This window comes from Mesoplodon densirostris, chromosome X (genome assembly GCF_025265405.1).
Source record: "Mesoplodon densirostris isolate mMesDen1 chromosome X, mMesDen1 primary haplotype, whole genome shotgun sequence".
NCBI classification, from domain to species: Eukaryota; Metazoa; Chordata; class Mammalia; order Artiodactyla; family Ziphiidae; genus Mesoplodon; species Mesoplodon densirostris.
In genome coordinates this window covers 49,045,967-49,070,157 of record NC_082681.1, presented here as the reverse complement: position 1 = coordinate 49,070,157, position 24,191 = coordinate 49,045,967, and the positions used below count along the sequence as shown (strand labels likewise).

The window sequence follows — 24,191 nt, the reverse complement described above, 5'->3', positions numbered from 1 at the left end:
TGTTATGTTTCTTTTTTAAAAAAAAGCTACAGGCAATGTAGTAGGTGTGAAGTGGCATACTATTGTGGCTTTGATTTGCGTTTACTTAACGACTAATAGATTTTCCTCTGATCATTGCTTTTGCTGTGTCACACAGGTTTTGGTATGCTGTGTTTCCATTTTCAATTGTCTAAAAGTATTTTTAAATTTCCCTACTTGATGCATGATATATGTAAACCCATCTAGCTGGGACATAAAGGAGTTTTGACGCATGCACTTTAAGTCCCATTGCTATCCCATTTTTGTGCAGAAACTTCATGTTTTATAAATGGAAAAAAATTGTATAAAAACCCCACTTATTTGTGTTAGAAGGTGCCTCGTCCTCGGGGAGGAAGGCAGGGACGTTCAGGCCTGGACCTACTGGCTCGTGATTGGGGCAGGGAAGAGCAATGGAGGACACACGACATACAGCTTGCAACAGCACTCTTTATTATGAAACCAAACAGCAATCGTGAGTGGGGAAAAGACACAGGACAGCCGACCCTTCAAGTGGCTATGTTACCTGGCCTACAACGTAACTTTGGATTCTTGGTCAGCCAGGCCTCCAACCCCAGGCATGGACGTGGCCTGCGGCTGGAGATAAAAGATGATGTGGATGAAGACAAGGATGGCATCCAAGGGCTCCTTTTAGGGGATTTCTTTGAAGGCCTCCTCTGGGATCTTGTCCTCGGTCTGGAGAGAAGGGGTCGGAATGTCAGAAGAGCCCGCTCCCCAAGTTCCATTCCCAGGACACTGACCTCCACCTTCTTGGCCCCCCTGAAGGCCCAGAAATGTTCATCTTTACCCCACTTGATTCCCAGACCTCACCTTGAGCATACTGCAGACCTGACCAGCTCTGGTGCAGTTCCATTCGTTGTCCTGAAGGCACCTGCAGTGGGAGAACAACAGGTGATCTCCATTAGTACCACAGTACAGTCACGCTGACCATGCAATGCCACCGCTAAATGTATGCCACTTTCTTGCTGGGACACATGTACCAGTATGAACACTATGTGTAATGACGAAGAAAGACCCAGTGAAAAGCAAACCATCTATCACTAGCATTCATGCCCACTAGAATTCAAAACAGAAAAGTAGAGCTGGGCTAAAGAACAAGGGAATTCAATATATACTGATTAAGAAAGATGTTCAAGAAAATAACAAATGAAAAATTCTAAAGTACAAGTCTCCCAGCATCTTTTATTGAGATGTAATGCACACACCACTTTAAAGTATACAAATCAGTGCTTTTTCGTACATTCACATGATTGTGCAACCACCACAACTAATTCCAGAGTCATTTTACCACCTCAAAAAGAAGCTCCTTAACCATTCGTGATCACTCCCTATTCCTCCCCGTCCCCCAGACCCTGGCAACCACTAATCTGCTTTTGGTCCCTGTGGATTTGCCGATTCTGGACATTTCATACAATATTTGACTTTTTGTGACTGGCTTCTTTCACTTAGCATCATGTTTTCAAGGTTCATCCATGTCATGACGTGTATCAGAACAGTATTCTTTTTTATGACTGAATAATATTCTACTTTATGGATGTACCAAGATTTATTCATCCATTCATCAGCTACAGGACATTTGGGTTGTTTCCACTTTTCGTCTATTATCAATAATGCTGCTATGAACGTTCCTGAACAAGTTTTAGAGTGTACACATGTTTTCATTTCTCCTGGTAGGATACTTAGGAGTGGGATTACTGGGTCTTATGGTAACTCCGTGTTTAACATTTTGGAGAAGTGCCAAAATGTTTTCCCAAACCACTGCACCCTTTTATATTCCCATCATAACACATGAGAATTCCAATGTCTCCACATCCTCACCAACGCTTGTTATCATTCGTTTCACTAATTAAAGCCACCTTAGTGGGTGTGACCTGGTAACTCACTGTGGTTTCAATTTGCATTTCCTTGATGACTAACGATGTTGAGAAGTTTCTCATTTCCTTCCTGGCCATTTATATGTCTTCTTTGGAGAAATGTCCATTCAGAGCCTTTCCCCAGTTTAAAAACATTGGGGTGTTTGCCTTTTTATTGTTGAGTTACAAGGGTTCTTCACATATTCTTGCCAGATATGTGATATGCAAATATTTCCTCCCATTCTGTTGGTGGGCTTTTCACCTTTTTGATACTGTGCTTTGATGCTCAAGAGGTTTTAATTTTGATGAAGTCAACAATTTATCTAGTTTTTTTCTTTGGTTGCTTGTGCTTTTGGTGTCATATGTAAGAAATGATTGCCTAATTCGTGAAGACTTACACCTGTGTTTCCTTCCCAGATTTTTATAGTCTTAGCTCTTACTTTTAGATCTTTGATCCATTTTCAGGCTAGGTTCGTACACGGTGTGGGAGTCAGGGGTCAAAATTCTTTGGTTTGCACACAGATACCCACTTGTCCCAGCACCATTTTTTGAAATCAATATTATTTTCCCATCAGATTTTTTCAGCACTCTGTCTGGTTGATCATCAGTTGACCATAAATGTGAGGGTTTATCTGTGGACTCTCAGTTCTAGTCCACTGATTCATACACTGTCCACAGGCCAGTACCACGTAGTCTTTATTACTGTGGCTTTGTAGCAAGTTTTGAAATTGGGACGTGTGAGTCTTCTAACTTTGTTCTTCTCTTTCGAGATTGTTTTGGTGCACTTCCAAATGAAGTTTAGGATAACCTTGTCAACTGTTGCAAAGAAGGATTCTGATAGGGACTGCGCTGAACCTAGTTTGCTCTGGGTAGTACTGCTATCATAATAATATTGCCTTCCAACCCATGAAAATGGGGTGTCTTTCCATTTACTTAGGTCTGCTTTATTTTTTTCAACAGCGTTTTACAGACTCTGGAATATGAGATTTGCACTTCTTTTGTTACATTTGTTTCAAAGCGTTGTACTATTTTGATGCCATGGTAGCTGGGCTTGCTTTCTTAATTTCATTTTCGGTTGTTCATTGCAAGTACATGGAAATACAAATAAGTTTTGTATATCGGTCTTGTATCCTGTAACTTTGGTGAACTTGGTTATCAGTTGTAGTAGGGTGTTTTGTTTTTTTGTTGGTTGGTTGGTGTGCGTGTGGATTGTCCTGGATTTTCCATATACAAGATAATATCACTGAGCATTATACTATCTTGAAAACCCTTTACACATATACTAGTATGATACCTTTTTCATGGGCTCACTTTTATTTTCGGAAGCAAAATATTCAAAAAGCTATTTTTCCAAATTGCTTTCGAGTTTCCATGATTCACTCCCCTACCGTTCCAACCCAAACTCATTCCCATATACACCCAGCACTCACTTCTGAGACCACTCAAGTTTCATCCCAGACAGGGTGGAGAAAGCCTGCACCATCTACTGCTGCTCCTGGGAGAGGGAGGAGGGTGTAGGCATTGGGATGGAGAACACACTCTGAGTCTCACTGGGGCTGGCGTCCCTCACAAACAGTTCGTCTTTCAAAATGCATAGACTGGAGGATAAACGGGCACTCAGACAACTGGACAGATGGACCACCGCACACTCCAAACAACGATCCTGCTCCCACTGCCACTCAGCAACTACATTCCTTCCATACCCCTGCTGTGTCTGTCTCCCAGGTTCCATAACTAGTACCTCTGCCCCTCCCCACAGAGCCCACCTTTGGAGAGACTGTCTACCACCTTCACTCGATTAATAGGTTTATCCCCAACCCACGGGCAATTTCACATTTACCCTTTACCACAGCCCAAGGGCTGGATGCTCTGATCCCCATTCTCGGAAGAAGACACTGAGTCACACAGAGGTCATGTGACTTGACCAAGATCACACAGTGAGTGAGTGTTGTGTCAAGGAGAGAACCCATAGGCCGATTTCAGAGCCCATGCTCTTCTTAACCACTAGGCTAGACTGCTCCTGGGATCTCCCTGCTGGCTTTCCACAATACTGAGTAAACCTAAGGTCTGCACCACCACATTCCCATGCCCCTGAGCCCAGGCGGGGATGTGCATCCCCGCCCACAAAAGGGCTCTCACCTGCAGTAGCTGGCAGGGGTAGTGATGAAGGTCCGGGTGAAGGCACGCACACAGTCCTGAGAACTTCCTTCCACTTCAACAGCAAACAAACAACAGTACCCCTTAGAGCTGCACGTGCTCTACACGCTCACATGGTGTTGCCCAGTCAGGGTATGACTGGACACTCATGCTGAGAGGGCAGCTGTTCACGGTTCCAGGGTGTCGGGAGTGGGGAGGGCAACTATAGGAGCAGTCTGCGCCCAGTGACAGGGTCCCTGACAACCACTGCACAAGTTCACGGGATGCATTTTTCACAGCCGCCCAAGAGGTGGATACTACTACCCCATTGCGCAAATGAAGAAACTGAGAGGTTAAGCAATGGCCCAAGTTCTAAGAGCAAGGATCTGGAACGAGAGCCACCAAACTCCACAGCCTGTGTCCCCAACACCCAGGGTGTGCAGGGCAGACAGGCGTGGACACACCTCAGACCTGGGGTGTCTGTGGGAAGACTGAGGGCTAGAGAACACAGGAGGAAGGGGAAGGGAGGGGAGGGGAGGGGAAGGAAAGGAAGGGAAGTAAATGGAAGGGAAGGGAAGGGGTCCAGGAAGCTGGGTGGTTCTGTGCGTGAGCCTGGCCAGGGGAAGGCAGCAGTGGGGCATCTGGGGTGGGGGTCTACACACACCCACCTTTCTTGAACACCCCGCTGACGGAGAAACAGAGCATCATCTCCTGAAAGGGAAGAGCCCAGGCACCCAGTCACCACCTCCACCTCCTACCCACCTGTGGCTTCTTGGGCCCGCCCGAGGGAGGACGCAGGCGCTCACTGTCTGGAACCACATGTCCACCCGAAGGAGCTGAAGTCATGCTGAGTCTTGGGCAACACACAGAGGGTGTGCACAATGACACGTTTTGTGTGCTTCAGCAGCTGGACCCGTAGGTCTGTGAAGAGAGGGGAAGCGAACAAAGGTCAGGCGCTGCCACGCCCTGGGCCCTATGATTGACCCCTTCACTGCCCTTTCCCACCCAGTCTTCCCATCGCACACTCACGGGGGTCCTTGAGGTTCTTTATATTCCTGCTGTCCTTGAAGTACTTGCACAAGCTGCTTCTAGGAGACAAAAAGGAAGAGTGGGTGGTGGGTGTGTGCAGGAGCTGGCCTGTGTCTGCTGGGGAGCCACACGACCCAGGAGCAGAGTCTGGCCTGTGATACTCACGGGGCTGGGTCCTCAGAGTGGAAGGGAATTGTCAGGGAGGAGCAGGCCTCCTCAAGATAAGCACAATGGATATGCGGTTGGTCTCCACACTCATGGATCAAGTAATACCTGAGGGAGAGTAATGAGGACAGTCGATCTCTGTGGTCTGGACCTCAAATGAGACTTGAGAAGTCCGATGAGCAGACCTGTGCTTAGGTCTCCTCAACTCTCCTAGCCCTCCTCCCCTTGCTCAGATTCCCAAGGGTACTTACTGCTGCAGGAATTGCAGGACTAGACTCTTCAGTGTCACAGAGCCTATATAGCATTCCTGGAATCAAAAGGCATTTGAGATTGTGTGGCTGATAAGGGATCTGTGGCTCTCCTGCAACTCACCAAATGTTGTTTGAGCCTCTTCATCACCTTGCAGGGCTTTATTATGTAGGGAATGTCAACGTCAATGATAATTGGTGAGGGTAACTCCTGGCCATCCTGGAGAAAGGAAGAGGAAAACAGGAGTGGAGACCAGGGGAGTGGCCCTTGATGACTGGGAAAAAAGTTTGGTCAAGTAGGGTGAGGGTCAGAGGTCAGGTGTGAAAGGGCGGTGGAAATTCCATGGGAAAGCTTACAGTAGATGTCTTCATCATGAGGTCTTGGAAGTCTCTAATGTTATATGCAATTTGTGTGTGTGTGTGTGTGTGTGTGTATTTATGGGTATTTTTCCAGAAAGTATATCCATGTCATTTTCAGGAGTCCATGTGCCCCAAAATGGTTAAGGGTCTGATGCCAACATGTACTCTAGGCAAGAACCAAAGGGCTTGAGGGCAGGTGCAGAGGTCACCGACATTAGTAAGAGACAATGATTTTCGTAGGCACTTACCAGGCATAACAACTTTGGGAAACATTCTCTGATGGCCCTGTCCAAAACCAAAAATAGAGAAGAGGTGGTTGATAGTTCAAGGTTGCAATGCTTCCTTTGAGCTAAAACGCTAATACCAAAAACAGAGATCAGTGTGTTCTGGCCCATCCAGCAGCCCCATTTGCACACCTCTGCTTCTGATTTTAAGGGTTTTTGGTCCACTTCCCTGTTGAGCACTGAGTATCTGTCATCGTACTGTGTGAAAGGCACTGTCTCCTAATCTCGCTCAATACCTTCACTTTAATATTCCTTCCCTCCCAACCTTCCTCTCCTTCCCGTGGAGAGCTCCCACCCAGACTACCCAGATTCCGTTCTCCAGTGCCACAGGGGCCAGTATTTCAAACCCATGCTGCAGGGCTACCTTCCCCTCCCTTCCTTCCTCCAGGTCCCCATAGTTCTCCATAGTGGCTAGAATAGAACTAAGAATAGTTCTAAGAATCTTAGAATGTAAAATTATACAGCCACTATGGAGAACACTATGGAGAACGTAACGCACCGCTGTGGGTCCCTACCTGACTTCCAGGGGCTTGGCTGGCAGAGGCCACAGAGTAGAAGGATGCATGTGACCTCAGGATTCAGGTGCCCTCAATCGTGAACTGTAACCGAGAGAACTGAGCCTCAGGAGACCACAGCATGTCCCATGACCATAGAATATACACGACCAACAGCCGAAGGGTAGGTGCGGTGTTCACATGACAGCAGGTGCTTTGCCTGCCATGTGACGGTAGAGGCCACATCCCTGTTGACTCAGGGATCTGAAGATTCTGGTAGGCAGCAATCTTCACGAGATAGAGATGGCTGAGCCTGATATGTGAGCAAGGGGGATATGTGACCAACCATAGCATCCATACGACTCTCAGAAGCAGGTCACCTTTGTGACTTGGAGGGCTGAGGATTCCACATGCCACTAGCTCGTGAGGGCCACATGACAGGATGAATCCACATGATGGGCAGGGTTTAGGAGTCTGCCATGCTCTAGCGACTTGAAAAGCTGGATCTACCACATGATCATAGTGGCAATAGGTCCAGAGAGACTACATGAGCTCAGGGTTTAAGGGCTCATGGTGCTGACATGGCCAGTAGGTCTGGGCCTGCCACATAACTGTCTGGGCCTGCCACGTGATGGCCGCATCCACGTGACCATAGCCTTAGGAGCCCACGGTGCTCAAAAGCTGGGTCAGCCTCCTGAGTGTAGCATAGTGACAGTAGGGTTCTCCCGGCTGCGTGTTTCAGGAGGCCGTTCTCTTCATGAGAGCTGGAGATCTGAGATTGCCCACATTCCTGGGCTTCCCGTTGATGGTGGTGCCTCCAGACGTTCTTCCTCAGAACACAAGCTGGCTTCACCTGCCCCAACCCCTTTTTATTGTGCTAATGTGCTTCGTTCGTGTGCTAACTTTTTCCCTAATAACACGTGAAATTTAACACATAAATTAACACATAGCAATGGACTAGGTCCTCCCTAAATCCATAAACATTGCCATATTTTAGAGTCTACTTCAAAAACCTAAGCGGTGGGTACAGGTAAGATTTGTTGCCATAATTTCATGCAAGTCTAAGAGAAATTAAAGCAAACTCAATAAGTGAATTTTAGCTGTTAATTTGAAAAAAATGTATATAATGATTACTATGTGTCAGGCACGTTAAAACGTCAACTCCTTTAATAGTGGCAATTCTATCAACTAGGTACTATGATTATTATTCCAGTTTTCACAGATGAGAAAGTGGAAGCACAGATGTGTTAAGTCACTTGCCTAAGTGGTAACTGAACCTATAGGTGCCAAACCAGGGTTTACTCCTAGGCACCCTGGCTCCAGACTTTGTGTTTGGATCACCCACAAGAGCCTCCAAAGAAAATTAAGAATAATTCAGTCTTCCTTATTCAGACTAAGCGGAAAGGCATCCACAGTTACTGAAAAGATGAGATCATAGAGGACCTCTTTAAAGTGCCATTTAAATAATTTCCAGTACTACCAGTAATTAGAACTAATCGTAGCTGAAGCCAGTTAAGGCCCTTGGATTCATTTTAAGGTATAAATATAAACTTATCCTTAATAAGTGAAGTATATGTGTATATAAAAGGTGGTATAAAATGCTAGACGTTAGTTGAAAACGTTTCCTTCTTTTATTTTTAAACACCCTAAAGATAAATATTGCAGATTTTATGGCTCTATTTCTCTAAAGAGAAATATTGCAGACTTTATGGCTCTTTACAGAATTCCAAAAGTTAAAAGTAAGCAGAATCTGAATTAGATATTACTGCACTTATATTTTGTTTGCATCTGCCTAGAAAGGACAGAGAAAGGGAAAGGAGAATATACAATAGAGTTTTGGGGGTTTTTTTAATGGCAGTTTTACAAACACCTCTTTTGCTGATTTGTGTGGAAAACTGAAGATCTGTCTGTATATCCAAAAGAGATTTGAAGTGAACTTGCGTGTTTGCTGGCTTAGGCAAACTTAATGCTATACAAGCAGTGGGATTATTTTGCTGGCACCCTGCATCGTGGCATGGCTACATAAATAACCTGAAGAAAATACAACAGACCAAATTTTGCACCATGGTTAAATTTAATATACTGGTAAGGATAACAGACTGTTTGTAGTTGTAAGCCTATTGAAGGAAGTAGTGATTTTTTGGAGTGACTCTGTTTGGGCACATTGGTGTTACTTAGATAATTTTGGAAAATTATTTATGGGACAAATGTAAATGCAGGGTATGAAAATGGAGCCACGTGTTTTCAATAGAGCCTATTATGAAACCTCAAGATGGAATTAGGAAGCTTCTGTATACAATCACTGGATGGAATCCGCCATCAAGACCTGATGGCTGTCCCAACTGTAGCTTCTGTAATGGAGAAATCCACTAATGGTGATTGAGGTCAACTTCTTTCACCAAAAGGCAAACCCTGGAGTTCTAATTATAATTTTCTTGCGAAAGGTTAGATATTCTCCTGTCAGAACTAATGGTCGTATCATTTATTCTTGCCCTGCAATGATTACCAGGAGCTATTTTAGGATTAAAAAATATATTTAGTTACACCAGTGGGTGCCTGTCAGCTCTTTCTTACATACATTGGGGAAGGGACGCTAAGGCTATGGATAAACACCTGTATGAACACAGCTTATGTGAGCTAGGCCGTTTAGGCACTGCACGTATATCAGGCGCTGTGTCTGTTTAGGTGAGGCAGGCTGATAAGCTATTCTTCTTGAATGTTGTTTGGCAAGGTTTACTGGGAACAGCTTTTACTTCTTTTATATTTCTGTTTTGGGGTGGACGTTTTGGAGGTCAGTGCTAGTGGCTTTGTTTAACACAGAGAAATGGGAAAGGAGAATAGGAGACATTTGTGATGCTGCTAAATTAAACATAAATACTCAAATGCTTTTGGTTCAAACACAAATATGTACAACTCAAGTAGAGGTCCTAAGTGAATTTACTTTCACAAAGTAAAATTGACTTAATCTGGTACCATTATCCAAGAGAACTTATCAGATATTGCTGTACTTTTATAGAAATGGTAATCGAAACATGTTTTTCTTTGTTCCTTTAAGAAGCTCGTTAATTAACTAGAATTGACTTTACTGTCAGTGCCAAGCAATGGGAAAGAAGAGAAACAATTGTAGATAATGCTCCCTGTCAGAGTACTCAGTGTGCTCCCTTCCCCCAGCCCAGTGTAAATTTTAACAGCTCTAGGTGATGAGCTCATTCTTGGGGACTACCTCAGCGTTGAAACAGAAAATTACATCCACAGTGAAAACTTTTTGAGGCCAAAGGATGATAAGGGGCGAGAAGGCAGGGATCCCTTTCACGGTTTTTGCTCATAAACTATGTCATTTGTGATGGTATGATTCTCTGGTACAGTCTGAAAATCCCTTCCGGGTGAAGACCATTTAAAAATTAAATAAGTGTGTTTCCAGGCTTTAAAAATTATTAGACAGGGAGAATTGAAGTGGTCCTAGCTTGGCTCTTATTATCCACTCATTGTAACTATTTTTTTTGCCACAATCCCCAAATAATTCTAACTATAGTCTTTGAAAGTATTGTGATATGTGATTTTACGTAAACAGCCACATTGTTTTCTTGTTACGATATCACACTGCCATCTACTGCTGGTTGACATGTTCCCATATGATGTAAATGAGTGACATTTGCCAGCTTTCTTTTTTTATTTTATTTATTTTATTTTTTTTTTGCGATATGCGGGCCTCTCACTGTTGTGGCCTCTCCCGTTGCGGAGCACAGGCTCCGGATGCGCAGGCCCAGCGGCCATGGCTCACGGGCCCAGCCGCTCCGCGGCATATGGGATCCTCCCAGACCGGGGCACGAACCCGTATCCCCTGCATCGGCAGGCGGACTCTTAACCACTACGCCACCAGGGAGGCCCTGCCAGCTTTCTTTAGGAAAGAAGCAGGCTTTGAGGACTAAGTCATATCAATGAATTCTGCATTTTCATCACATCACCAGATGATGTTTTAATTATCTAATTCATGTAGCCTGTTTGGGTCCAAAGATCATCTAAAATGTACATGATGCTCTACCTTTTTCCCCCCACAAAATCTGGAAAAACCTGCCATATCATGGGCTCTCTAATAACTGAGAGGCACTTGCAATTGGTAACTATCACTGGATTCTGAAATTCTACTTTAGTCTAGTGTATCTGTTTTTATATGGGACACGTTGATGCAATTCAAAGTCTCCCAAATAGGGAGGAGTATCAAGATGGTGCAGTAGAAGTATGTGGAGCTCACCTCTCCCCACAAACACATTAAAAATACCCCTACATGTGAGGCAGTTCTCACAGAAAACCAACTGGAAACTGGCAGAAGATCTCCTACACAACCAAAGCTGCAAGGAATATCTCTACATATCCAGGAAGGACAGAAAAAAAATTTTAAAGGCATGAGGACGGTCCTGGCACCGCTGGGAGAGATCTGTAAAGGAGAAAAGGTCCACATAGGCAGACCCTTGCCCCGGGGAGCCCCCTTGCCTGCTGGAAAGGCCGCTGGGAGAGATGGAGGGGCTGGAAAAGCCTAAATTCTGCTCACAAGGAGTGCATGCATGCTGGCTTTCTAACAATCAGGGCAGAGAGAGACAGGCACTGGCGCTGCTGCCTTGCTGCACTCCCCAATCCAAAGCACACACAAGGTGGTGGGGCCACAGATGCACACAGCAGCTGAGCATTGAATCTTAGGTAGACAGGTCCAGGGAGAGGACCTGATCTAGATGTGTGGAGACAGACCGCAGGGCCTGGGGTATGGTCTGGGCCAAACCAAGGAGCCCATTGTCAGCCTGCACATAGTGGGGGCAGGTCCTGCCACAGTGCCCATTATCAGTGTGCACACAGTGGGGGCAGGTCTGGCCATGGTGGACTTTGCCAGCACGTGTGCCAGATGGCGCCATGGAAAGGCAGAGCAGCTGGGCACTGCATCTCGGTTGGATGGGCGCTGGGCAGGAGTATGCAGTTGTTCATTTCACGGTGGGAGCACACTGGCCCCGCTCACTCTACACCATAGCTTGGTGCCAGATCTGGAGCTGACAGGTCCTGGGAGAGGTCTGACACAGAGGCAGCCCAGGTTCCAGGCAGTGGCACAACCACCTCAATTCCTGCAGCCACAGGTCCCCGGCCCCCAGCACCAGCCTACTGCACACCACAGCCCAGCACTAGGTCTGGGGTGAACACAACAGAGAAAGAGATGCAACCATGGGCGGCTTCTGGGCAGAGCCATGGATGCCTGCACTGGAGGCACATAGGTTTGCAGTGACCACACGGACCTCATTAGCTTCAGTGGTCACCTCCTTTGCATCAGGGCATGGGCTCAGGGGCAGTGGAACCTGACTGAACCTGACCCTCAGGGCTTCTGCTCCAACAGCTGGGAATCAGACCCCAGCCCCAACAGGGCTGTGACAGCCATAATGCAAAGAGGAGGCCCCAGCCAAGAACCAGTGCAGGCTCTGGTCAACACAACTTCAAGCACACACCCTATCAAGGGAAGAAGGGCCAGCACACTTTAAGGAAATACGTGGCAAGCACCCACACCAAAACCAGCCCTTGCACCAAAAGTATTGGACTCATACCGTCTACAGAGGGATCCTCCAACCTAAAAACACCCCTTTAAGAACACAGTAGATTGATGCCTGTCCTAAATTCAGAGACGAAGAAAGTTAAGTAGAAAGAAAAACAGAGATACTATTCCCAATAAAAAGAACAAGAGAAATCCCCTGAAGGAACAAATAATGAAGGAGACCTCACCACTTTACTAGACCCCAGATTCAGAAAGGAGGTAAGGAAAAGGCTAAAGAAATTAAGGAAGATTATTGATAGAAATGCAGATCACTGCAACAAGGAAATAGAAACTGTAAAGAGAAATCAATCAAAGTGGACAATTCAATTGCTGAGATAAAAAACAAACTAAAAGCAATAAATAGCAGACTAACCAAAGCAGAAGAATAAATAAGTGATCTGGAAGATAGAATAATGGAAATCACCAAATGAGAACAGCAGACAGAAAGACAAATTTTTTTAAAGTGAAGAAAACATATGAGATCTATAGGATAATATAAAGCATGCGTAATATGCATAATCATATGCATAATGGGCACAGTCATATGCATAAAAGGGGTACCAGAAGAAGAGGAGAGAGAAAGGGGGATAGAAAATGTATTTGAAGAAATTATGGCTGAAAACTTCCCAAACCTAAAGAAGAAAACCGATATCCAGGTACAGGAAGCACAGAGGGTCCCACACAAGAAGTACCCAAATAGGGTGACAGCAAGACGTAGCATAATTAAAATGGCAAAAGTGAAAGATATAGAGAACTACAAAGTCAACTGGAAAACAGGGTTTAAAATGGCAGTAAGTACATACTTATCAATAATTACTTTAAATATCAGTGGACTAAATGCTCCCATCAAAAGACAGAGTGGCTGAATGGATAAAAAAATAAAATAAACCCAAGAACCTACAATATGCTGCCTATAAGAGACTCACTTCAGGGCACAAGACACAGACAGATTGAAAGTGAGGAGATGGAAAGCTATTTCATGCAAATCGAAAAAACAAGAAAGCGGGGTGAGCAATATACATATCAGACAAAATAGACTTAAAACAAAGTCCATAAAGACAAAGAAGGACATTATGTAATGATAAAGGGATCAATAAAGAAGAGGATATTACACTTGTTAGCATATATACACCCAATATAGGAGCACCTAAATATATAAAACAAATACTTACAGACATAAAGGGAGAAATTAACAGGAATACTCTAATACTAGGAGACTTTAACACCTCACTGACAACAATGGACACATCTTCCAGACAGAAAATCAGTACGGCAACAGAGGCCCTAAATGACACAATAGACCACTTGGACTTAATTTTTACCTACAGGACACTACATCCCCCAATAAACAGAATACACATTCTTTTCAAGCGTGCAAGGCACGTTCTCTAGGAGAGGCCACATACTAGGACAGAAAACAAACCTCAACACATTTAAGAGGATAGAAATGACTTCAAGCATCTTTTATTACCACAATGTTATGGAACTAGAAATCAACCACAGAAAGAAAAATGGGAAAAGAACGAATACATGGAGACTGAACAACATGCTACCAAAAAACCAGTGGGTCAGTGATGAAATCAAAGAAGAAATCAGGAAATACTTCAAGACAAATGACAATGAAAACACAACCTTCCAAAATCTATGTGATGCAGCAAAAGCAATTCTCAGAGGGAAGTACAAAGTGATTCAGGCCTTCCTCAAGGAACAAGAAAAATCTCAAATAAACAAAAAGAGAAAAAGAATTCGAAAAAGAAGAACGACAAAATTCCCAAAGTCAGTTCTTTGGGAGAGATCAGCGGGAAATAATTAAAATAGAGGTAAAAATAGAAAAGATCAATAAAACCAAGGGCTAGATTTTTGAAAAGACAAACAAAATCGACAAACTTCTAGCCAGGCTCACCAAGAAAAAAAGAGAAAGGGCCCAAATAAACAAAATAAGAAATGAAACAGAAGCAACAACTAATACCAGAAAAATACAAAAAAAAATAAACTCACAAAAACCAAAACACATAAGAGAATATTATGAACAGTTATAGGCCAGAAAATTAGACAACCAAGAAGAAATGGACAAGTTTCTAGGAATATACAGCCTGCCAAATTTGAGTCAAGAAGAAACAGATAATTTGAACAGACCAATCACTAGAAGTGAAATAGAATCTGTAATTAAAACAAAACAAAAACTCCCTGCAAACAAAAGTCCAGTACCAGACAGCTTCACCAGTGAATTGTACCAAACATACATAGAACTTATACCTATACTTCTCAAACTCTCCCAAAAGGTTGAAGAGGAGGGAACAGTCCCAAATTCATTCTATGAAGCCACCATCACCTTGCTACCAAAAGCAGACAAAGACACTATCAAAAAAGATAATTACAGGCCAATATCTGTGAAGAATATAGATGCAAAAATCCTCAACCACATATTAGCAAACCGAATCCAACACTACATTAAAAAGGATCAGACACCGTGATCCAGTTGGATTCATTCCAGTTGCTCTGATAGCCTTATGGGAGTTCCCCTGTATGTTATTTGTTGCTTTTCCCTTGCTGCTTTTAATATTCTCTCTTTATCTTTAATTTTTGCCATTCTAACTACAGTGTGTCTTGGTGTGGTCTCCTTTGGCTTGACCCTGTTTGGGACTCTCTGTGCTTACTAAACCTGGATATCTCTTTGCTTTCCCAGGTTAGGGATGTTTTCAGCTATCATGTCTTCACATATGTTCTCTGCCCCTTTCTCTTTCTCTTTCTCTTCTCCTTCTCAGACCCCTATAATGCAAATGTTAGTACACTTGCTGTTGTCCCAGAGGTCTCTTAAACTGCCCTATTTCTTTTTCTCTTTTTTCTTTCTTGTATTCTGCTTCAGTTATTTCTTCTACTCCGTCTTCCAGCTTGCTCATCCATTCCTCTGCGTCATTTCATTTACTGTTGATTCCGTGTAGTGTATTTTTCATTTCAGTTATTGTATTCTTCTCTGTGTGGTTCTTCTTCATATTTTCGAAATCTTTGTTAAAAACTTCTCACTCTGTTCATCCAATCTTCTCCTGAGTTCTTTGAACATCTTTATGATCATTACCCTGAACTCTTTATCAGGTAGATCTCCTATCTGCACTTCACTTGGTTCTTCTTCTGGGGTTTTATCGTGTTCTTGGTTTGGAATAGATTCCTCTGTTGACTCATTTTGTCCAATTTTCTATTTTGTTTCTCTGTATCTGGTAGGTTGGCTATATTCCCCAACCGTAGAGAAGTGGCTTTTTGTAGGAGACGTCCTGTGTGTCCCAGCCGAGCTCTCCCCTCTGGTCACCAGAGCTACATGCTCTAAGGGTGCCCCCTGTTAGGGCTGCGTGTGTCCTTCTGTTGTGAACAGCACACTACTGTGCATGGTGTGGTAGGTGTGCCTGGCCCCTGTTCCAGTGGGTTGCCAGGCCCTGCCTTGTGCAGAGGCTGGTGACCACTGGCGAGTGAGACTGGTTCATGAGGCTACTGGCTGCAGTGCCTCAAGAAGTCCCGGGATTAGCGCTGGCCCACTGGTGGGTGGTTCTAGGCTCTGCAGTGGGTGGTGGTGGGGCTAGAGGTCCTGTATGTAGTGTCAGCCTGCTGGTGGGCAGGGCCAGTTCCACATGGCTGGCTGCCGGGTTTGGGGGTGTCCAAAAGCTAGTGTTGGCCCACTGTTGAGTGGGGCTGGATCCCAGGGCAGTTGGCTGTGGGGACCAAGGTGTCTTGGAACTGGGGTTGGCCTGCTGGTGGGTGGGGCTGTGGCCCAGAGAGTCCTGGAGGTAGTGTTGTCTCGCTGGTGGGCACAGCCAGGGTCCTGGGTCTCTGACTGCTGGGCCTCGGAGTCCTGAAGCTAGTGTCAGTTTGCTGGTGTGTGGGGCCAGTTCCTGACATAGCTGGGTATGGGGTCTGGGGTGTCCCAAGGCTGGCTTCATCCCACTGGTGAGTGGGGCCAGATCCAGGAGCAGCTGGTTGAGGGGCCCAATGTGTCCCAGAGCTGGTGCCAGGCTGTTGGTGTATGGGCTGGGTCCTGGTATGCCAGGAGGCAGGGCTGTGGTGGTTTTTGGGCTAGTGTTCCCAGAGGAATATTCCTTTCTACATATTTACAAATATGTACACTAACAGAAGATGTTCTTTAATGTTATTACATTTTTATAAGAGTGAATTTCTTCTAAAAGCTTGAAGCTTTTTTTTTTTTTTCTGCGGTACGTGGACCTCTCACTGTTGTGGCCTCTCCCGTTGCGGAGCACAGGCTTCGGCTCAGCGGCCATGACTGACGGACCCAGCCGCTCTGCGACATGTGGGATCTTCCTAGACCGGGGCACGATCCCGTGCCCCTGCACCGGCAGGCGGAATCTCAACCACTGCGCCACCAGGGAAGCCCAGCTTGAAGCGTTTAAAGATATTCCATATTGAAATTTAATGGTGCTCTTTAAAGAAAATTGTTGCTGATCATAAATGTTGACAATTTTCTTGCTTCTCATCTTTCATATCTTTATGAACTCTGTGTTGTAAGTTTACAGAATGGTAATACTTGATAAAATTGTAACTATGAAGAATCCATTCCCTTCTAGCCAAACTATCCTGACACAATAATATCAAAGTACGATAGTAAAGAAAAAGCTTTGCCAAAAATTTGAGAAAGAAAATGAGATTTAAGTATGCTACCATGGATGCCTTTGTGGTTCTTCCTAAACTTACTGCAGGGATGAGAGCTCTAGTGCTTTGTAACTACCCATTCACTAATTCAATGTAGGTATTTCCTGAGTAGAAGTATTTGTTACCTGGAAAGACATAGTAGTTGAAAACCGTTTGAGCTTGAGTACTGTGGGTATTATGCTCATATTGATAATTGTGCTTTCAAATGGGGCCTGAAGGTGACATTTTTGTTTACCTATGCAATATACATTCCTCATCTTCCTAACTGGTCTCAGATTTTCATTAGTGCATTTCCTCCCTCATACAGTCTCATGTTTGGGGGGAATTTGACTGCTAGTTCCAAGGGTGAGACCAGAGTTACTCTAGATCTCACGCAATAATCCTATGTCCCTAGCCACAGTCATTGGTTCAAGATTGGGCCTGAGTCTTTATATCTTTGAGCCACTGGATCAACTAACCTAAAGTCTCCTCTACCTCTGGGCTCTCAGTTATATAAGCAAGTATATTTCCTTATGGTATACACAAAAGTGGATTTTACTTTCTGTTACTTGTAACTTTGTTACTGCTATATCTGTTTTGAAGATATGTTATTAGGTGAATGTAAGTTCAGAATTTGTAATCTTAATACATTTTCTTTTATGGTTTGATAGCAGCCTTCTTTGTTGCAATTGCTTGATGTCTATTTTGCCTGATAGTAATACAAATTAACCACATTCCTTTCAGTTTTACTGATCATTGGTATTTTTTACCATCACTTTATTTTCATCCTTTCTGACAGTCTACTCTACCTGCTTCATAACCTACTGAAACACGTTCATAATGCCTGTATTAGACTGTTCAGACTGCCACACAAAAATACCACAGATAAGTGGCTTAACAACAGAAATTTGTTTCTCACAGTTCTGGAGGCTGGAAGTACAAGATCAAGGTGTGAGTCGGGTGATTTCTTCTAAGGCCTCTCTCCTTGGCTTGAAGAGGGCCATCTTCTTGCTTCTTTTTCACATGGTTGTCCCTCTGTGTATACACACTTCTGCTGTCTCTCTGTGTGTCCTGAACTCCTCTTCTTGTAAGCACACCAGTCAGATGGGATTAAGGTATCCCCTAACAGCCTTAAATTAACTTAATCACCTTTTAAAGGCCCTATCTCCAAATCCAGACACATTCTGAGGCACTGGTGATTAGGGCTTCAGGATATGAATTTTGGAAGAACACACTTCAGTCAATAACAATACCTAATGTTAAGATGATGTTATCATAGAAAACAAGAGAGCAGAGGCAGGAGCAATGATGCGGAGCAGGCAGGAGGATGGCATGTTAGGCTTTCATTTTCCTGTAGCTTCTCCAGTTCCTAAAATCCTCTAATGGCCAATGAATCCCAGGCCTTTGACTGGGAAACTTGCATTGCTACTACCTCAGCCTGGACCTAAAGGACGGGAACGAGTCATCCACACTAGTTAAGAGCTCACAGCTTAAAATCTAACACTTTCCTATTATCAGTAGATCTGCTGTTTTCTTCCAAGATACTTGACCCTTCTTAACCTCAGCTTATTAATTAGCCACAGAGACAAAATAATTAGTCATACAACTCCAACTGTGAGAATTACGTGAAATTGAGATCTACTTCTGCACATAATCAGGGCTGTTTGCTGGGTGGAAGGTTTGGAAAGCTGTTTCCTCAGCCATTTATGCACAGCATGTTCAGGCTCATTCTATTCTAACAGCTCTATATTCTAGGTCATGCCACAGCATTATCTATGAGACATGCAGAAGGGGAAGAGTTGCATCTGTGCACTGGGCTTAGACCTTTTGGGGGCCCAATTATCTCACCAAATACCTCCCTTACTATTTAGCAACCAGAGCCACTTGCAGTTCTCTATTTCGCCTCCTAATCTTCAGGAAGACAGAGACGTTGTCTGAATTTTTTCATGGTCCTATCTTCCCTTCTTAGCACAGAGCTTGACATGCGCTAGGTGCATGAATGAATGAATAGGTGGGTGAATGATAGTTATATTCCAGACATACATGTTCCTTCTCTAATAGTTAGTAGCCCCTGGCAGGCCAGAGCCTTAGCATTATAGCTAAGTCCAGTGGTTAGGACTCAGTGCTCTCACTGCAAGGGGCCCAGGTTCGATCCCCGGTTGGGGAATTAGGATCCTGCAAGCCGTGCAGAACAGCGGAAAAAAAAAAAAAAAGATTGATGCATTCTGTTGAACGTAAATTATAACTCAGTGAAGTAGGTTTTTATTATGTCATTGTATCCCTTCCAGAATCTAGACCTGCATCATGCTCATATGTGGAATCAACCTGTATTTTCAGATTGAACGGTACAGTTGGGTTTTTCGTTTGTTTTCTTGCATGCTTGTTCTTTTGGGTTTTTTTGTTTGTTTTTTGTTTTTTTTTGTTTTTGCCACAGCCAAGAATATTCTCAGGATCTCCTGACTTATACATCCACCCACATGCTCCCCACCCAGATTTTTCATAGGCTCCGCAAACGACATGGTCAAAACAGAACTGTCAGTTTACTGGCATTGCACCGAAGCTGGTCCCCCGTTCATTTCCCCAGCGAAGAAAACCACCCTAACCCAGCTGCCAAAATCCACGTTCCAAGAGACACGCTTACTTCCTCTCTATCCCTTACCACAAACGTGGACTTCATCAACAAGTTCAGTACTTCCAAGATACATGTCATTTCAAACCCCATCTCACCCCTTCCATTGCTACGACTGTGGTCTACGAGACTGTAACCTCTCACTCTCATGCATGTCGTAGACTCCTAATCTTGTCTCTTGATCTTACAGTTGCTCTAGTTCAGTCTGTCCTCCAAGGAACATTTAGAATGAGCTTTAATAAAGTAGATTATAATAATAAATTCCCTTCCTTTCAGAAAGCACCCATCATAATAAGATCAAAAGCCAGAGTCCTTACCATGGCCCACAGGACCTTCTGTTATTGGGCCCCTCCTACCATTCTCATCTCATTTTCTAACGTTGTCCTCCCAATACACACTGGCATACAAGCTGTTCCCTAAAACTGCCAAGCTTGCCCATATCTTAGGGCCTTTCATCTTGCTCTTCCCTCTGTCTCGAGGGCTCAGCTCCGATATCTTCCCACTGCTGACTGTGTACTTCTTGTTATTTGAATATTAAATCTAAGTTACACCTTCAGAAAATCCTTCCTTGCCTTCCCCACCCTAGTCATTCTCTGTCACATTTTCCCATATTATTTTCTTAATGGCTTTTAAATCTTGAGTGAATGAACCCCTGTAGAATGTGAGCTCCATGAGAGCCATGACCCTGTCTGTCAGGTTCTCTGATTTATCTTCAGTGCCTATTACAGTGCTTCACATATCATTGGTAACCAATAAATATTTGTTGAATGAATGAATGAGTGAGTGAATGACGTAGATTAAGCACGCTAAGTTGTGAGGACTGAGGCATAGTCTGGGACATGGGATTTGGGCGGATGGGAGAGTGAGCTCAGGTGTCTCTGAAGCAGCAGTTTTGTTTGAACCCATGAAAACTGTGGTTGGAAAACTGGGTAGAAAGGACATGATAATTGAGGTAGTGCTTCTAGCTGCCTTGGGTATGAAAGTGTAGCATATGTTCTATACCAATTCTCCTTCTTTCTTAATAAAAGAATCCCACATTTATTTGGTACAGTAATGTTTCCAGTAAAAGAACATATTTATAGCCTGCTTTGCAGGCAAGAATGGTCATATGACCAACTCCTACCTAATGAGGTGATGGCAGAAGTGTTGTATAGTAGTTCCAGGAAGGTAGCTAAAAGGGAGATGAATTTCTCACACCAAGGTATTTCTCATACCATCTGTTGTGGACTGAACTGTGTCCTACTCAAATTCATATGTTGAAGCTTTAACCACCAGTACCTCAGAATGTGGCTGTGTTTGAAGATAGGGTCTTTAAAGAAGTGATTAAATTAAAATGAGGCCCTTAGGATAGACACTAATCCTATATGATTGGTTTCCTTATAAGAGGAGTTTAGGACACATAAAGAGATACCAGGGTGTGTATGCACAGAGGGACAACCATGTGAAGAAGGACTAAGAAGGAGGCCATTTGCAAGCCAAGGAGAGAGTCTCAGAAGAGACCAAACCTGTGGACACCTGGATCTTGAACTTCCAACCTTTAAAATGTGAGAAATAAATTTGTGTTGTTTAAGCTACTCAGCCTGTGGTATCTTGTTACGGCAGCCATAGCAAACTAATACACCATCAGATAAGGTTTTCAATTTTGACAGCTCATTAGAATCAACTGAGGTGAACCTTGAAGATACTGATGACTGGGCTTATCCCTAGAGGCTCTGATTCAGTTAGTTGAATCTGAGCATTACAGGGGATCCTAATGGATATCCAGAGTTGAAAACCACAAGTCTCGGAGAATAGTTTTTTGCACTCCATTGAGCAGGCTGAGAGTGATGAATCTAGCATCATTTAGAAGGCATCCCCCCATATCTCCCTCCTTCCACTGTTCTTCCTCTCCCCCATATCCCCCTTCTTTTTCTGACCTATCCAGATCTCCACAGATGGACCCAGAGATGCCCCCACCTCTTAATCCTGTTCCATATCCAAGTTCAGTCCTAATTTGAGGAACATTTAATAGCTTCAGCCCCACTTCTGCCCTCCCTGTCAAGAAAAGTGAGTCTCGAGGGGCCTCACATTCTCTTACTCTGCCTGCTAGCCAGAGCCAGGGCAGCTCTCTAGAGGTAACTTCTTGCCTCTTAATCCAATTATAAAATGGATGAAAGACATGACCAGAGGGCAAATAGGCTTAGGAAAAGCTATTCAACATCTTTAGCCTCCATGCAAATGCAAATTAAAGTACAATGAAATGTTAAACCCACCTATCCGAATGGCTGAAAAAAACAGTGACAAAACCAAATGCAGGCAACACTGGATAAACTGAGTCACTCATACATTGCCAAAGGGAATGCAAAATGGTACAGGCCATCTGGAAAACAATTTGGAAAGTTTTTCCAAACGATACATGCAATTAACATACGATACAGCAGTTGCACTCTGGGCAATTTACCCAGAGCAATGAAAATTTATGTTTACACAAAAACCTTTACATGAAGTTCATCACAGTTTTACTCCCAATACTTAAAAAGTGGAAATAGCCCAGATGTCTTTCAATGGGGGAATGGCTAAACAAAGTGTGGTACATTCACACCATGGAATCCTATTCAGCAATAAAAAGGAACAGACGATAGACACACTTTACAACTTGGATGGATCTCAGGAGAGTTATGCTGAGTGAAAGAAATCCATTCCTACAGGTAATGTACTATGGGATTCCATTTCTATGACATTTAGGAAATTATAATAGTGTTTGACAGAGTTTAGGGATGTGGGATCAGGAAGAAGGTGGGTGTGGCTATAAAGGCTAACATGAGGGAAACGTGTGGTGATGAAACAGTTTTTGATCTTGTTTGTGGTGATAGTTAGAACACCTGCATAGCTGGTAAAAGTGCATGGAATCATATGTATGAGTATTATGCACAGGCGTTCTAACACACAAATGAGTGCATGTAGAACGGCAAAATCTGTCTTTAAAACTTTGAACTCAAGGCATACCAGAGAGAGATTTGCTTCCTTCATAAAGATATGTATATTCTCATTAGGAGAAAGAATGAAAAACGCATTTCCACAATGCCTGCCTTAGCCCTAAGGCTGAGCCAGGCCCTGCTACTGAGTCTTGACTTTTAAAGAGCCCTTGAAGTCCCACAATATGCCATATACTTTGGGCAGGTTTTCTCAGTTTCTCCTTGGGATGGCTGTGTGACAAAAGGATCCTGAGTCCCATTTCACAGACAACAAAGCTGAGGCTCATAGAACTGACAGCACCTCTTCAGATAAGTGGCAGGATTCAAATGAAGTTACATCCCTTGCCCTAAGAAGAGGACACAGAGCAGCCTCCCTTTGAGAAAATGGGCTTCCAAGGCTTGAGAAGTGAGCATCTTACACTCCCCTGACATTGTGGCCCCATGGGTACTCACCCAAAAATCCCTCTTGACGATGAAGATGATAGTGCACATATGTGTGCACATACATTCTTCACGTTATAAACATTCATTACATTCAATTTTATAGAAGAACAAAGTAGATTTTACAATTGAATTGACACTGTGTGTATGTGTGTGTGTGTGTTTCTATATGTCCTATGGCTTGTACACTCCACGTCACAATCTTTATCTTCATATCAGACCAGAGCTTGATTCCTATCTCAGATTTAGATATGGCAGAAAAATGGTAGATACAGAGAAATTGCCACCAGCAAGTGAACAATTCCGGAAAACACTGGCTAATACCATTAACCCAGAGCCCAAACTTCGTCCTCACTCTCCTTTGCCAAGCTCCCTGGTCAGAGCCTCAGAGCAGCAATCCTGGATCTGGCCAGCAGGTGGCTTCCACCTCCATTTTTCTTTTACAAAGAAAATGAGCGCTTGACGCCAAGAATAAGAAGATCTTGGGATGTTTTGTTTACTAAGACACTAATTATGTTTGTGAAATTTATATGTATTACTAGAGCAGTCCCATCTGCTGTTGACCCGAAAAGAACATCGAGTTCATTGAAGTATCTCCTTCCCTCCTAAGTGTAGTTTGAAGTGTCCACACTGCAGATGGGGTGACCCTCCCAGAGAGTAGGGTGTTCACCCTCCAGCCCCACCCAGCCCGTAGAGTCTGTCCAGAACTTTTCCCACTCCGTGTCTGTCATACCCTGTCCATGACACTGGACACAGCCGCCAAGACCCCGCTCTGGAGCCCCATTCTCTCTTCCACCTCCCACCAGTCCTGCAAAGCCCTTCAACAGCCGACCATTGCCAACACGCTACTGCCACCTGCTATTTCGTCTTCGTATTCAAGACCCGGAGTATATGTTTTTACCCTCTGCTTTTACACCTAACAGGTTTTTCAGACAAAACTAGAAACATTCTATACATAGGTTCATGGGCTGGGTTTTGAGGAAGAGGATGGAATTTTTTTGCTCTTTGAATGAAAGTCTTTGTGGAGAAGTTTGACCATCGAGGTACGAAGGTGCCAACTCGTGACAGTGGACTGAACTGAAGCATGAACATCGCTGAGCCAGAAGGTGGGAAGGAAAGGCCTAAATCCAGAGAGCTTTCTGGAAGCCTGGGTGGAAAAGGGGCACACTCCGGGTACAGGAATACTGAGGTATCTAGACAGAAAGTGCAGCTTCTTTCTATGCTGAATGGAAAGCTCTATGTGATTTCAACAGAAAGACCATTTTTATTTTTTATGTTTTAACAGAAAGAGTTTTTTTAAGGACCTCTGGATAAAGGGTTATACACCTATATAAGCAAATCTGGATCCCTGTCATTTATTTTTT

At 43.8% G+C, this 24,191-nt stretch overlaps 1 pseudogene; it reads right to left on the bottom strand.

Annotated features, from left to right (window-relative positions):
* Positions 1 to 637: 637 nt before the first annotated feature.
* The window catches only part of LOC132481965 (nuclear RNA export factor 2-like), a 39,520-nt pseudogene continuing 15,966 nt past the window's right edge, over positions 638 to 24,191 (bottom strand).